Source organism: Podarcis filfolensis (assembly GCF_964270895.1).
Source record: "Podarcis filfolensis genome assembly, chromosome: 2".
In the NCBI taxonomy this organism is placed as follows: domain Eukaryota; kingdom Metazoa; phylum Chordata; class Lepidosauria; order Squamata; family Lacertidae; genus Podarcis; species Podarcis filfolensis.
Genome location: NC_139605.1, coordinates 103,700,730 through 103,718,081, shown reverse-complemented (window position 1 = coordinate 103,718,081; position 17,352 = coordinate 103,700,730). Strand labels below are relative to the sequence as shown.

Below are 17,352 nucleotides of genomic sequence, written 5' to 3'. Positions count from 1 at the left end.
TGCTGAAATTGCAATGTGCTTTCTGCATGTGGCAATCGGTGGAAATGGGCATGTTCTGATCTTTTGGGCCACCAGAAACAAAAAGGCTAGATTGTGGTTGAGTGAGGAGCAAACTGAAGTGGGGAATATAGTGTTAGGGGCTACCCACCAAAACATCACCACTTAGGCCTGCCAAGACTTCCTTCAAATAATTCTGGGCACTGTGATTTGTTAAGGTTACTCATGTGTTTCAAATGGGCATTGAATGCACTTTAAATGTATGGTTTGGCTCTTCCCCTAGTTTAAGAGCTGAATGAAGGGAGGACATGACAGAATTGTATAAATTTATGCACGGTGCAGAGGAAGGCGATCGAGAGAACTGTTCTTCTCTTCCTCCTCTGTCTCTGTCTCTCTCTCTCCTTCATGCAATGAAGCCCCAAAGTAGAAGATTCAGGATAAACAAATTACGGCTGCCATATGTCCAGATTTCCCTGGACATTACTGGGATTTCAAAGGTGGAATATTGATGTCCGGGGGGAATTTCTGAAAAGCTCAGCAACTTTGGGGTTTGTATAAAGAAAGCTTCTGGTTTTTACTTTTGGAAAGATGGCAACCCTACTGCCACAACACTGACAAACCCTCCACACCCCTAACTGAGCTAACAAGCTTCACACTCCAGCAGCGACTGTGGATGTATAACAGGGTTATGTTTACTTACCAGTTTTTCCACGGTAAAAGGAAATACTGTACGGATTAAACAAAACATGGGCGGAGATTTTGATGAAATTTATGATTCCACAACAAAGCTTCACGTGGAAGCATCGAAGCGCACTTCCTAAGAGGAAAATAAAATTCTAGAAAGAAGGGGACCAGCTTGTGCAGAACTAAAGATGCAAGTCTTATTCCAGGAAGACCATAAATATCCGTTTCACCGTCCCCACATGCCTATTCATTCCATTTCCCCATTGGCTGTATAATTAACACAATCACTCCATGCATTAATTTATTCAAGTTTCTTTTGGAATTCCCTCTCACTGGGAGACAGAGAAGCTGAATGGCATTTCGACACTGCCTGGCGTGTGTCTTGTGATACGGAGAATGCCTTTGTTACAGCATCCTTTGTCTCCATGTTATGGAACAGTGTGCACTGTAGTGTTGCAGTTCTTAGTGAATGTACAGACTTACGGCAGCTCTGTATTTATTATGATTAATTAATTTATTTATATGGCACCATCTGCATTCAGAGTGCTTTAGAAAGGGAATGAGGGTGACAGGTTTCTGCCCCAAGTGGCCTGCAATCTAAAAAGGGACTTGAGGGAGGCAGCAGAGAAGGGGAAGAGATATGGAGATGGGGCAAAGAAGGTAAGAACATCTTTCAATTACACACAGTACCTAGAGTATTTACGGTTTGTGTCACTAACTTGCCCCAATCTCTCGTGCAGTGTAGTACATGTAATTTTTTTCCTGCACATCTAGGTTATTCCATGAGGTTTTTTTGCCCATTGTAAGAGTGGATGTATTGCTTTTCTGCGAGAGTCTCTGGCCATTGTTCTGGACTGAGTTTGTGAGACAGCCATGCAACTTGGTGTGTGAACTCCATTAATCCAGCTAACATGCCTAGGTTTGAACTGCAAGAAACAAGTTGCATCGCTCAAACTCACTGATTTGTGTACATTATTATACCCCAGCTATGTGTTAAAAGATTTAAACCACCACCTACCCACTCCCATATCCCAAATCACAGAAGAAGAAGAAGAAGAAGAAGAAGAAGAAGAAGAAGAAGAAGAAGAAGAAGAAGAAGAAGAAAATCTCCACTGGTTTTTAATCTGGAGGGTTAAAGGAGCCATTTCTCTCCCAGTGCTGGGAAGAAAAGTGTCGGTGCTTTTTATATTGTGGTCTTAAACACACTTAAGCGTCAAGAAAAATAAACAAGAGATTTACCCTTGGAGGGTTGTTGAGGATTTTTAGTCAATTTCGTAAAGACTGCAGAACAGAGAGCAAATTCCCCAAGCAGAATTTGAACCAGCAACCTCAGGACACAGCAGATTCCCCATTAAATCCTGTCCCTTGCCCAATGGCGGGTGCCCTATGTTTATGGCCCCAGCATAAGCCCCACATGACAGGTTTATCCCTCTCTTTGGCGATACGGGCAGTATTTCATCTCCCCTGGTGACAGCTTGATCCATGTAAGATCTCACTCTATTGTCAGAGATTTGTTTAGAGAGGCCTGATGCTGGCCTCTTTTGATCTGTCTATCTAAGGAATTTATTACCTGGGCCCTGTCCCTGTAGCCTGTGAATTCCTCACATTGTCACACACGCACGCAAACACACACGCCATGAGGCGAGGTGCACAACACAGGCCTCTTCCTGAAAACTGTAGCACTGAAGGATTAAAGGACTTGCCTGTCATGAACTGATTGTACTACCAACCTTACTGTATGCTTGTGAAACATGGACCACTTATAAACGCCATCTCCAACTCCTCAAAAGATTCCATCAACAGTGTCTCCAAAAGATTTCACACATCACTTGGGAAGACAGGCAAACTAATGCCAGGGTACTGGAAGAAGCAAAGATCACCAGTGTCGAAGCAACAATTCTTCAACATCAGCTTTGTTGGACTGGTCATGTTGTGCGGATGCCGGATTATCATCTTCCAATGCAACTACTCTATTCCGAACTTTAAAATGGTAAGTGTAATGCTGGTGGTCAACAAAAGAGGTTTAAAGACAGTCTCAAGGCAAATCTAAAAAAATGTAGTATCAACACTGACAAACTGGGAAACACTGGCCTGCGAACGCTCCAATTGGAGGACAGCCTTTACCAAAGGAGTCATGGGCTTTGAAGATGCTTGAACTCAGGACGAAATGGAGAAACACACTAAGAGGAAGGCACGCTTGGCAAACCCTCGCCGTGATCAACTCCTGCCTAGAAACCTATGTCCCCACTGTGGAAGGATGTGTGGATCCAGAACTGGCCCCCACAGTCACTTATGGACTCACTGTTAAGACTGTGTTCATGGAAGACAATCTTACTTGGCTACGAGTGATCGGCACAGAAAAAGAAGAAGGATGCAGAAGAATGGTGGGAGGAACGATCTGAGGAAGCACCAAGGGAAGAAGACTCAGAGAACGGGCAGTGGTGGTGGGATGGCAATGAGTGGTCAGAGGGAGAAAATTGGGAAGAGGGAACAGGTCTTAGTGAGCTGGGAGAGTTGGTGGCAGAGAGAAGTCAGAATCAGAGGCAGAAGCTGAAACAGGCAAGTCGGAGGAAGGAAGTCAAGAGTCAGAGATGAGTCAGGCTGGTGGCAGGAGTTGGTGGTCCCCTAAACCAGATGGATAGAAGATTGCCTGCTCTTGATTGCATAACTTGTAGTACGTAACTTGGGTTTTTTCTCTGGATCCTTTTATGTCACTTGAGGCTCAGGTGGCCTGAGTGGCGCACAGTGCTTTCCATCAGCTTCAGCTGGTGGCCCAGCCAGTGGCGTAGCGTGGGTTGTCAGCACCCGGGGCAAGGCAAGTAATTTGCGCCCCCTAACCCGTGGATTTGCGCCCCCTAACCCATGGATTTGCCCTAACCCCAGATGTTGCGCCCGGTGCGGCCGGCCCCCCCTGCACCCCCCACGCTACGCCACTGGGCCCAGCTATGCCCATATCTGGACAGGGATGGCCTAATGTCTGTTGTCTATGCTCCGACAACCTCTAGGTTAGATTACTTATGGTTGCCATATGTCTGGGATTTCCCAGACATAGCCGGTATTCAGCCCTCGTAACCAGCGTCTGGGCTGAAATCGCTGAAATGTCTGGGGAAATCTGGGCATATGGCAGCTCAACAACTTCTGTGCCCAGATTTTCACTTTTTGAAATATGGCAACCCTAGATTACTGCAATGCGTTATACGTAGGGCTGCCTCTGAAGATGGTTCGGAAACTTCAGCTGGTGCAGAATTTGGCAGCCAGGTTGCTCACCAGGGCAAGGTGGTTTGAGCATATCACACCGATCCTGGTCCAACTGCGCTGGTTGCCAATTACTTTCCAGGCACAATTCAAAGTGCTGGTTTGGTCTTATAAAGCCTTAAATGGCTCAGGACTGCAATGTGTTAAAGGACCACCTCTCCCCATATGAACTGACCCAGACCCTGTGGTCATCATCTGAGGGCCTTCTTCTGAGGGCTGGCAACATGAGAATAGGTTTTTTCTGTGGTGGCTCCCCATTTGTGGTATGCTCTCCCCAGGGAGGCTCGCCTGGTACCTCCCTTGCATATCTTTAGGCATCAGGAGAAATTGTTTCCCTTTAACCAGACCTTTGGCTTTGGCTGATTAACAGACTATGTCCTTTTGAATGTGTTTGTGGGAGGTACTGGTTTGTTCTTGTTTTTACAGGGTGTCCTTATTTTGTATTTTTATGTTGCGAACCGCCCTGTGATCTTTGCCTGAAGGTCAGTATACAAATTAAATGAATAAATTAAACTAAAAATAAACAAACATACACAGGTTCCGGAAACAGTAGGAATGAGCTCAGAGAAGTACCGCTGCTTTGAGATGGTCAGCGCCTCCTGTACTGAACTGACAAGTTTATGCAGACCTAGCACCTATCCGCTCGTGGGATCAGCACCCTGAATCATTATGTGTGAAAGGTACTCTGAAAAGCACCCCGACTTCGTACGGTGCCAATGCATTTTGGGAAATGAGAAGCGGCATCTTGATTGGACAATATTTGCCTTCTCCTTCCCTGCCAAGCTTGGTTCACTTGCCCAAATAATCTGGAACTTTTTCGCACTGCAAGAACTTCCCCACAATGTCCGTTTGCGTGATGAAAATCACTTTGAGCACAATTATCTATGTGGTATATATAACTAAAATGACTGGGACACAGATTGTGCAGCTTGTCTGGTGTTGAGGAAATTATCTTGCATCAAAAAGAGGAGGCTAGTTTAACCAGGCACGTAGGGCTTGTGCAAATTATATTATGTTATATTATAATCCGGTTGCCAAATTATATTACGCTACATCTGGTGGTCAACACAGACTACCAGACTACGTTGTCTCTGCCCAGTCTAATTGTCCCTTGGGCTGGACGGAAAGGTGAAAACTGCTGATTAGCCCTTGCTAACTCCAGACACAAGCAATTTGCATCTTCTTCACTTCAGTGGCTCCCTCGAACAAAAAGAACCTTCTTTGTTTTCTAATAACCGTGACCCCATTTCCAGCGGAAACAGTAGGGATCAGACACGGGGGCTTTGAGGGGTTAGGGGCCGGAGGAGAAGGGGGTGGTGATTTAAAGTAGCACGGCCATGCTGGATGTCTAGGGAACCAAAGCCACTGTTTTTCTTTTGCTGGATTGGATTGGGGGGGGATCAATGATTTCAGAAACAACACAGTTTTTAAAATTATGTTTTAAAATATAATTTAAGTCTGAAGTCTTTGTTGTTAAAGTTATGTTAAGTGCCCTTAAAAAATGGTTTAATATGAAATCTGACTTAAAACATAAACCAGCATGTTTCAGTCTATATAGAACTTGAAAAACAACAACCCCAACCTGCATTTATAATCCTCTAGAAAACACTGATTTAATGAATCATACTTTTCTATGTAAAAGGGGGGGGGAGTGTGACTTTTGAGGTGAAACATTATAAAAATTAGACACACAATAGGCCGTTTTGGCAAATTATGGATATTTATGACTCACCTGAGCAGCAGAGACATTTAGGGAATAATCAACTGCCGTCCTAAATGCAGTAGGATGTGACTCCTATTGAAATCAAGCGAACTTACTTCTGAATAAACTAGCATAAAATTGGATTAAGCAATGTTATGTTCTATTGACTTCAATGTTGAAATATTAGCCTGATGTTTTACTCTCCCATCTCCTGAAGAAACACTATTCTAACCCAATATTCTTGATTCTGGGTGGTACTGGGAATTTAGCCAGCGAGTAAATGGTCTTGTTTAGTGCCTTTGCATAAGCACATGAAAAATCAAAAAGAAATTCCTTACCTTCACACCTGTCTACTTTGTCTCTAAGCAGAAAACTCTGCAGTGCAAAAAAAGATGCATGATTACTGTCCAAAGGTTTTGGATTACGCTCCTAGTTTCCATAAAGGTTCTACTGCAAACCAGTTATGCTTTGTTTGCGTGTTGAGTCCCACAATGCCACCCCCCAAAAAATTCACACTTCACACATCAATTTTTGTTTAAGGTTTTTGGCATAATTTTGGCCACAACTTTATTCAAAATACAAAAAATGTGAGTGGTTGCTTAGGCATTGGTTATGACTATCTGTCCTTGCCCTCAGGGACAGAGCTGGCCTTCCGGACACCAACGGAAGCCAGCGTGGGAAACAAGTATTGGGTGAGAAAATGAAGCTGGGCAACAGTCCCTCACTTCTCACCCTCATGTTCCTGTGGGGCTTGCACGGCCCAAGTCCGACTCCGGGGACAAGGACGAAAAGAATGGCAAGCCCCTGGATTCCTTTAACGGAATTCCCTTTCCGCATCATTTGGAGGGATAGGCACTTACCCCTCCAAGAACCAATTTAACCAATGCCTAACCGCCAACCTTACAAGTTGTGACGATTTGCTACGCAGTAGGCAAAAACCAAATGGCACCAGCCAATCAGCCAAATGGCAAAATTCCTACCAGGCCCCCGCTCCAAGGCAGACGACCCCATGACAGGCATAGCAAGGTCAAGCGATCAAGAAAAACCACCCTATAAAAGGGAGGGCGGGCGGGTGATCCGGTGCAAAATGGCCAAGAGGACGTCCAACGTCTGGCCCTTGTATTTAAAGACTCTGACCCCTCCTCCAAATTGGCAACAATCAAAACTCCCCAGCAACCCAAATTTAACCACTTAAAGGCTTGGGTTCCTTACCAAATTTGCCTAGTCACTGCAGGGTGGCTTGTTCCCCCAACCGCAACACGTGCTCTCTGTTAGGGAGAACACGCTTTGCGTGTTGAGTCCCACAATGCCACCCCCCAAAAAATTCACACTTCACACATCAATTTTTGTTTAAGGTTTTTGGCATAATTTTGGCCACAACTTTATTCAAAATACAAAAAATGTGAGTGGTTGCTTAGGCATTGGTTATGACTATCTGTCCTTGCCCTCAGGGACAGAGCTGGCCTTCCGGACACCAACGGAAGCCAGCGTGGGAAACAAGTATTGGGTGAGAAAATGAAGCTGGGCAACAGTCCCTCACTTCTCACCCTCATGTTCCTGTGGGGCTTGCACGGCCCAAGTCCGACTCCGGGGACAAGGACGAAAAGAATGGCAAGCCCCTGGATTCCTTTAACGGAATTCCCTTTCCGCATCATTTGGAGGGATAGGCACTTACCCCTCCAAGAACCAATTTAACCAATGCCTAACCGCCATGGAGCCTTCAGCTCACCGCCAAACCACTCACAGACCCAACCAAGCCCTCAGCTTGGCCACCACTGCACCCAGCCAAGCCTCATTCCCTGAGGCAGAAAGATGCACGCCATCAGCTCTGAAAAAGGATGCAGCCTGAAAAAGAATCTCAGGATGGGAAATCACATCTCCACCCAGCTCAAAAATCTTTTTAGACACAGCAGAATTGATGCGCTTCCTGGCCCTTTCAGTGGCAGCTGGGCAACGACTACCCTTCCAAACACATCGTTGCAAAAGCTTTGACCAAAATATTTTTGCTGTCGGCACCACTGCCCGCAGCTTCTCCAGGTCACCCAAAATTGCAGCACGTGGTGAAAAAACAGTCCATGGAAACCAGGTCGTTCTCACCCAGCTGCACCCCAACAGCAGTGGGCGGCCCTTCCAGCAGCACCTGCCTCCGAATCAGTGGCAGGAATTCTGGCCGGCGCATTCCCCGTCTGGACAGCCAAGGCAACTGCACATGTGGAGGAAGGCCGAGACCCGGTCCCAATCCGGACTGTCGTGCACTGATGCCAGCCCAATGCATGAGGCTGTGCCCCACCATCCAGATGCGGACAGCTGCTAAACCTAAGATAAAACAAGCAAAAAATTGTAAGACACCAAAAATGTTAACGAACATAACCTTTGAATGCATTCAATTTCCAAAGACCTGGATCTTATTTCCACTGCCTTATTAACATGCTTTCCGGCCTTCCCGGTGGTAGTTGTCTAGGCATTGGTTCCCGACCAGCTGCACCTGACCTCAGCAGGGCAGCACTGACGACTGGGCTCCACCATATCGTCAGTACCAGCAAACATTGTGGGGGAGCAATGAATCCCAAGGCAATCGCATCCCGCCAGGTGTCGTTCCCCATAGGGGAAAGATGCGCCCCATCTGTCCTAAAGAGGGCAACAGCCTTGAAGAAAAATAGCAGGGTGCAATATTACAGAACCACCTAAAGCAAGGACCTATTTTATTTTATTTTATTTGTTATGTTATTTTATTTACTTTATTTATTTTATTCTATCGTCCACCACCTTATTAACATGCTTTCTGGCCTGCTCGGTGGTAGTTTGTCTAGGCATTGGTTCCCGACTAGCTGCACCTGACCTCAGCAGGGCAGCATTGACGACTGGGCCCCACCATATCGTCAGTACAAATAAACAGCGTGGGGGAGCAATGAACCAGGATCAGACTCAAGCTCACCCCCAAATGCTCCCAGGGACTCTTGCATGGCCCGACCCCTCGAAAGGGGTCGACAAAAGCATGGCGAATCCTTGGATTCCCTTAATGGAATGACTTTGCGCATTGGAGGGGACAGGTGCTCCAACCCCCCCTCCAGACCACCTTGAACCAATGCCTTAAATTATTTTGAGTCCAGGGAGAGCTGCCATCAACTCAATCCAAGCCCTCTTGCATGCAGGGATGCAGACTTATGCTGGAGGAAGACAGCAAACATTCTCGCCCAGCTGTACTACCAGCACTGCGGGAGGACCTGCACAGGTCACACTCGACCGCACCAAAGGAAGGATCTCCTCCCAAAGCATTCCCCATCTGGACATCCAGTATATGTTCACATGGGCAGGAAGACTGAGATGGCGCCCCAGTCCAAACTCGTCAACATGCTTGCCAGCCTAGTGTACAATGCTGTGGCCCAAATGTGCACAGCTGCTCCTATGAAAAAAGGAAATAACAGACAAGCATCAGCACAGACATCATTGTGACACTTCCTGATATAACCCTTGTCAGCGTCAGACTTCCAATGACCCGTATTCACAATCCTGTCTCCTGACAGGCCCCCGGTGTGCAGCCTTTGCAGCAGCCCCATTCAGAAGGAATGAGGCGTGTTCAGCGGTAGGCAAGCCGCAGGCCGTAATAACTGGTGCACGACGTAAGCACATTGATGCCTGGCTAACAGGAACCCATTTTCATGCACTAGGAGCGGGCCAGCCCCCAGGGGAACGAAAAGCCAAATATTCTGTTATCCATAACCAGGCAAGGGCCCTCCTCACCTGTGGCGGGAAGCCTGATTGTGGCACTCCTGCCCACTAAGTCTGTTTTAGAGTTCCCAACTCTAATGACAAGCTCCAAAGCAGATAAGGAAAAGTCCTGAAGCAATAAGCCTCCAGACTCTCAGCCCCGTGCTGGCTCCAACAACCATTTTCCCAACCCTCAGTGCAAAAATGCAATGGACTACTGAAGGAGTCTTGCCTTGATCTTTAACCAGCAGACAAGTTTGTTGCAGATACTGCATAGGTAAAAATTGACCGACTTCCTGCCCACTGTCCTATGAGGTTGGAGCCTATTCCAACCTTCCAAGGCCCTGCGCACTACAAACTTTATACAAGGGTCTCTGAAAAATAAAGCTTCAGTGTAACAGACATTGCAGCGGACTGAATTCTGATAGTTATAACCGCATGCCCAATCTGCAGCAGGTGGACCAAATACTGCAGGATCTGCTCAGAGGATGGGGGCCAATTCATCTGAATGGCCGAGGACTGCCAGCTTAAGGCTAAGAAATCCATCCAGGCCTTCCCATAAGAGCTAAAAGCAGAAGGGGAAATGGAAGCTGCTGCTCTCTGTAATTACTAATTGTTGTCAAAATGCCACAGGTGGTCTGGAAAAGTCTGGCAATAGCTGAGTCTGGAGCCCAGGATCTGAAGCGCTTCATCTGAAAATGGGATAGAGTGTCAGCGACATCATTAGAGGATCCCGTAATTTGCAGAGTAGAAAGCACAATATTAAACCTTAAGCGGCGTAGCTCGAAAGCATGAGCGGAGGGGCAGAGACTGTGCTAGAAAGTGAGGACTGTTTTGCCAAGACGCTCACCACTACCTGGTAATCAAACCAAAAGCAGATCCGATGGTCACTGAACTCCTCAGGCCACATGTGAACTGCTACTACAATGGGGAAAACTCAAGAAAAGTTATGTCACATGATTGCCTCACCACACCGGGCTTGAGGCCATAGCTTTGCACACCAACAGCCCTTGAAATAAAAACCAAAGGGCAAAGATCCAGCAGCACCAGCATGAACCTGAAAATCCCTGTGCGGGTTCAAGGTATCCTGCCATGGCGAACTATTATTGCATACATTCAGGAATTGCTACTATCGCCTGATATCTGCCTTTACCACACTTGGTAGGCATACACAAAGGTAAGGGGACCTCAGGCCGCAGGCAGCCTGGCCTAGTGGGAAGATTAATTAAGTGACCCAGCAAGATCGGATCTGATGAAGCATCACTTGCTACAGAGGAAGTATTACAAAATAACTTCCTTCAAGGCAGACAGCTTCTCCATAGGCAAGTGGTATGTTTTAGCAACGATATCCAACTGGATCCCTAAATAAAATGGGAATATGGGCAAAAGGTATTGAGCTATTGCTTGCCAGCTTCCAGCCCCCACTTGGGCAGGGGGCATCTTGTGCTGCCATCATGATATGTAAATTTACAGGGCCGACACTGGCCAGAACCCCTAAAGAAGTCCCGACAAAGCTGCCGCCGAGCCAGCTTCCTTTTCAGACACACACTCTGTGCAATGCAAAAACACACTCTGTGCAGTGCACACACACTCCATGCAATGCAAAAAACATGCTCCGTGCAATGCAACTACACACTCCGTGCAATGCACATACAAACCCTCCGTGCAATGCAACTACACACTCGGTTCAATGCAACTACACACTCCGTGCAATGCAAAAACACACTCCGTGCAGTGCACACACACTCCATGCAATGCAACTACACACTCCGTGCAATGCAACTACATTCCGTGCAATGCAAAAAACATGCTCCATGCAATGCAACTACACACTCTGTGCAATGCACACACAAACCCTCCGTGCAATACAACTACACACTCCGTTCAATGCAACTACACACTCTGTGCAATGCAAAACACACTCCCTGCAATGCACACACACTTCATGCAATGCAACTACACTCCATGCAATGCAACTACACTCCGTGCAATACAACTACACACTCCGTGCAATGCAACTACACACTCCATGCACTGCACACACCCTCCGTTCAATGCAACTACACCCTCCGTGCAATGCAAAAAAAAACACTCCGTGCAATGCACACACACTCCGTGCAATGCAACCACACCTTCCGTACAATGCAACAACACACTCCGTGCAATGCAACTACACACTCCGTGCAATGCACACACACCCTCCATGCAATGCACACACCCTCCGTGCAATGCAACTGCAAATCTCTCACGCAATGCAATGCAATGCAATTGCAGCCCGTGCAGCGCCATGCCCTGCAACGCACAGAGCAAACTGCAATGCGGGCACGCAAAGGTGCTTTCTCCCACTTGCATATTGCAAACGTAGCGCCCGTTACATCCCTGGCAGTGAGGAACCACCAAAAGGACCTAAGTGTCCAGGTAGAGCAATGGGGGAGCATACAGCTGTCCCATACAGGGACCAATCCTGCAACCTAGGCATTACCGGCACTATGCGCTGACCCAGTGAAACCAATGCTTCATGGACCACATGGGGACACTATTCAGGCCGAAAACGCTTCCAGGCCATTAAATTCTAGGGCAAAGCCCTAGGATCACCTGCTAGGCCAGGCATAAATGTTTCCAGTGAAATAGCAGAGTTGAGGTAGCCCACAGCTTGTCCAGGTACCCCTGCTTGCCCTTTTAGAGGGAAGCACCCCTTCAAGAAACCCAAAGGTCTTTTATCACGAATGGGCCGAACTACCCAGCAGTAGAATAGCCCAAAAGGAGCAGTTTGTTTTGTTTTGTTATAACAATGGCTAAGAGGGGGATATGAACCCTGTCTCCCAGGTCCTAGTCCTATACTTTAGCCACTAAGCCACAATGGCTCGTCTCTAAAATGGCAGTCGCCACTATCCGGGCAAAACAAACTTAAAGAAAATAAACTTGTTCAGAAACAGCATAGTTCAAGAGCATATACAGAGTGCTCATAGTCCTTGGAGGCACAGGGAGCCTCTGGGGCCCTCTGTCTGCCTCAGATATACATTAGCAGCAACTGGGCCTGCAAGCAGATACATTCCAATAGCGAGAATGAGTCACGTGTCAGAGACTTAACAATTAACTGCTACCTGTAGCAGACTTAGGCTTGGAAGTTATGTGCAGGCCGAATAGGCCTCCCTGCTTCTGCTCTTGAGAATCTTAGTCTCATAGCAATATTAAAGGAACTCAAATTAGTGCTCCCACCCAAGGCTAGCTTAAAATTTGGCCAACAGCACTGCACACACTCAAAATAAAGCCAACCTTCGGGGATACTATAAACGAAAGTGATTCCAGCTAAGCTGGGAACAGCCCTAACTAGCCCCACAATTTCAACAAGAGAAATGGGGGAAACCTTTTTGCGAAAGAAAGCCCCTAACGGGGGCTCTCTCCCTATTGGGAAAGGCAAGCCATAGATACAGGGAGAATCTTCCCACAGGGCAGGGTAAGGGGTGGGGTGAGAAATTGAACAGGAAAAGGGGGGAATTAAATTATTTAAGGGACTAGAGAGGATTAAAAAGAAAGGGGAAATACAGAAATAAAGAAATGTAACCAGACAATGAGAAGATTGTCCAAGTGCTCCATGTGATCCGGTGCAAAATGGCCAAGAGGACGTCCAACGTCTGGCCCTTGTATTTAAAGACTCTGACCCCTCCTCCAAATTGGCAACAATCAAAACTCCCCAGCAACCCAAATTTAACCACTTAAAGGCTTGGGTTCCTTACCAAATTTGCCTAGTCACTGCAGGGTGGCTTGTTCCCCCAACCGCAACACGTGCTCTCTGTTAGGGAGAACACGCTTTGTCACACAGCACCAATGCATCCACCTCCACATTCGGGAAACACATGGATCACGCAACAGGGAAAATTCATTTCATTGTGATTTAAAATCACCTCGATTTAAATCACTCCAACATGCCCTTGATCACACATGCGAATGTCGGCATGCAGTAGGAGATCAACAGAATTCTAGCAGTGGTGCACACGGAGCGACGCGTTCGTTCTTTTATTTATGTAGCAATTCATATCCCCTCTGGATTCCACTTTCTGCCCTTCACAGGTGACTAATCCGTTTCCGTGTCTGTCTATTCCATTTCATTTTTCAACGAACTCCAGCCCAAGGTTGTTGTATTTTTGGATGAGGATAAGCCCAAAGAAAGCTTAAAAACTACCACAAAAGCCTCCACCTTGGATTTTTTAAAAAATGCTATCAGATGTAGGTTGAGGCCAGCATTGTGACTTTTATACATCATTGCAAACTTATAACACAAAGCATAAAAGCTGCTACACAGTCAGGAGTGCCAACTTGGCCCTGCAACCGTGAATACCAGGAGCTGTGGGTGCCATGCAACATGCATAGCCCTGGCACCGAAATTTGTGGGTGCCCAGTCCCTTCATGGGGAATTTTGTGGGTGCTCAGGCACCCAGGGGGGGTTTGGCTTCCTTCATTCGCTTGTATTATCATTTCCCACAGAGCAAAAACATGAGTTTGACCTTTCACAAATTTGCACTAGCGAGGTTTGTACTCAGATGGGATCAGGACAAGAGGGTGGAGGTGATCAGCTGGAAGCAAGAGGGAGATATCCAGGGGAATAAGAAATCCTGTTGCTGGCTTATGGGGATGACTTTTCTGGAAGAGAATGTGGGGCATGTATCTGCTCAGAAGGCTGAGAATTTGGGTGGCCATTCAAGGTCTGTGCATGTCCCGGTCTGTGTTTGAATGCAGATGTGAGGGCTGGATTTAGGTTTGATGAGGCCCTAAGCTACTGAAGGCAATGGGGCCCTTTATATGTCCAGCTGTCCTTTGTCAGCAACAAATTGTCGCTTTTTGTGTGTGCTGAATATAAGCTATATGGTAATTTATGGACCTAATAGGTATCTATTACCTATTAGGTAACATGTGCCATTTGCAAATTTTGCCATGCAACCAGTCCATGCAGAATGTAGGCACCCTATATATAGAAATGAGCAAACCAGTGATATTTTAGGGAGCAGGCTAGCAGGTGGGGCCCATTACTTACATCATAGGAGCCTACACAACACAAAGTTATGAAATCTCAAAACTTTTACACAATTTTGTAAGCCGCTTGGTGTAGCAGCACAACACAAAACAATGTAGGTTTTATTTTATTTGCTTTTTATCTTATATTTTGGAAATGTACATCCAGGTTTTTTTTAACCTTTAAATTTGGGGGAGGGGCCAAAAGTGTGGGGCCCTAAGCTATAGCATGTTTAGCATATACTTAAATACGGCACTGTGTGTAGCTGGTTGGCAAAGCAGAATTCAGCTGTGTTGTATGGGGGGGGTTAAGCAGCATATGCTCTGTTACCAAATTGATTAATAATGCAAATTTAATTAAGCAGAATTAATACAACATGTGTTAATTACATTTCAACAAAGAAAAATTGCTGATGCTGCCTGCGCTGTATCTCCCGCCCAGACCTATCAGATTTCTTCAAGTTTATCTTCTTGACCTTTTTCAGGAGGGAGGGGGGGAAATATATTCTTCAGATTGTTCTGAACTTGGGTTGTTTGGTCGTCTGAATTAAACCACTTTTGAGAGTCTGTTAGGTGTGTCACAATGGAGGGCATGCAGTCAAGAGAATCAGGCCCGTAATGTTGCGTACAACCAACATGATTTAACTATACAGTAAAGAATTTGGGTCATTCACCCTCCCATCCACCCTCATGGATAATCTCAGGGTTGTGGGTTTGAGCTTCACATGGGGCATGAAGAGTCCAGCATTGCAGGGGTTGGGCTAGATGATCCTCGTGGTCCTTTTCAACTCTACAGTTCTATGGCTATACCTTATACTTTTGTCCTTCTTCCCACGTGACTCTTGTATTGCTATGTCCTTGCATCACCCTCACAGCCCTTCTGCACATACAGTGGTACCTCTCGTTACGAACTTAATTCGTTCTGGAGGTCCGTTCTTAACCTGAAACCGTTCTTAACCTGAGGTACCACTTTAACTGGGACGCAGGTGGCGCTGTGGTCTCAACCACTGAGCCTGGGGCTTGCTGATCGGAAGGTTGGCAATTCGAATCCCCGCGGCGGGGTGAGCTCCCATTGCTCGGTCCCTGCTCCTGCCAACCTAGCAGTTCGAAAGCATGTCAAAGTGCAAGTAGATAAATAGGTACTGCTCCAGCGGGAAGGTAAACGGCGTTTTCGTGCGCTGCTCTGGTTTGCCAGAAGCGGCTTGGTCATGCTGGCCACATGACCCGGAAGCTGTACGCCAGCTCCCTCGGCCAATAAAGCGAGATGAGCGCCGCAACCCCAGAGTCGGCCACGACTGGACCTAATGGTCAGGGGTCCCTTTACCTTTAAGATGAAGGTATTTTTCCCCCTTTGTTGGAGTGGGTGTTTCAATGCAGCCCCCTTCCTGTTTCAGGAAGAGATTTGCACTGAACCCTGCCAAACACAGGAGGATTTAACCCCACACTCCTCAGCTCTTAAGCAGGGGTTAGATCCTGTTGTATTGGCTGCCCATGCCAACTAATGCAACCTGTGCAGCCAATGCAGAACTGAACCCCATTGCACTGTCCATATATGGATATCACTGTGGGTACAATTTGAGGGAAGTGGCCTCACAGGCCAACTAGAACCCACTGGAACGCAAGATTGGCCTATGGACTGAAGGTTCCCCACCCCTGGTCAATAAGGATTGACACCAGCTCGCCAGAACTGGGGTCTCCCAGTGCTACCTCCCAGAGCTACTTGCCAGAAACTGAACCTGGGACCTTTTGCATGCAATCTCTTCTTCTTCTTCTTCTTCTTCTTCTTCTTCTTCTTCTTCTTCTTCTTCTGTGATCACTCGTAGCTGAGTAAGATTGTCTTCCATAAACACAGTTTTAACAGTGAGTCCGTAAGAGACTGTGGAGGCCAATTCTGGATGCACACATCCTTCCACAGTGGGGACATAGGTTTCGGGCGGGGGGGGGAGTTGATCATGGAGAGGGTTTGCCAAGTGTGCCTTCCTCTTAGCACGTTTCTCCCTTTCATCCTTAGTTCAAGTGTCTTCAAAGCCCATGACACCTTCAGTCAAGGCTGTTCTCCAACTGGAGCGCTCGCAGGCCAGTGTTTCCCAGTTGTCAGTGTTGATACTACATTTTTTAAGATAATAATAATAATAATAATAAATTTTATTTATATCCCGCCCTCCCCAGCCGAAGCTGGGCTCAGGGCGGCTAACAACAATCAAAATAATCCAACATTCTAAAAACATTCATTATAAAATTAATTAAAATCAAATTAAAATCAAATTAATGGCAACCATTAAGCAAAATTCTGTGCAGATTGCCAGAGGAGGGGGTCAGGCTGCGCCCTGACCAAAGGCCTGGTGGAACAGCTCCGTCTTGCAGGCCCTGCGGAAAGATGTCAAGTCCCGCAGGGCCCTAGTCTCTTGTGACAGAGCGTTCCATCAGATTGGAGCCGCGGCCGAGAAAGCCCTGGCTCTAGTTGAGGCCAGCCTAACCTCTCTGTGGCCTGGGATCTTCAGGATGTTTTTATTTGCAGACCGTAAATTTCTCTGTGGGACATACCAGGAGAGGCGGTCCCGTAGGTACGAGGGTCCTAGGCCGTATAGGGCTTTAAAGGTTAAAACCAGCACCTTAAACCTGATCCTGTACTCCACCGGGAGCCAGTGCAGCTGGTATAGTACCGGATGAATATGATCTCGCAGCGAAAACCCCATAAGGAGTCTCGCCGCGGCATTCTGCATCCGCTGGAGTTTCTGGGTCAGTCTCAAGGGCAGCCCCACATAGAGCGAGTTACAATAATCCAGTCTGGAGGTAATCGTCGGGTGGATCACAGTGGCTAGGTCAGGGCAAGAGAGATAAGGAGCCAACTGCTTAGCTTGGCGGAGATGAAAAAATGCCGCCTTTGTTATAGCTGTAATCTGCGCCTCCATAGAGAGGGAGGTATCGAAGATTACACCCAAACTCTTAACGGACGATGCTGGCACTAATTGCACCCCCACAAGAGATGGGAGTTG

The 17,352-nt window shown here is 46.9% G+C and overlaps 1 protein-coding gene and 1 long non-coding RNA gene across 2 annotated transcripts in view; one reads left to right on the top strand and one right to left on the bottom strand.

The window, feature by feature from the left end:
• The window catches only part of LOC310755762, a 1,619,227-nt gene extending 1,608,291 nt beyond the window's left edge, over positions 1-10,936 (bottom strand). The window contains exon 1 of the long non-coding RNA XR_014544520.1: positions 5,897-10,936. This is a non-coding gene — a long non-coding RNA (uncharacterized lncRNA). The remainder of the gene's footprint in view (positions 1-5,896) is intronic.
• Positions 1-17,352, top strand: part of C1QL4 (complement C1q like 4) — a 44,128-nt gene that overhangs the window by 18,345 nt on the left and 8,431 nt on the right. The gene's annotated exons all lie outside the window — the stretch shown is intronic.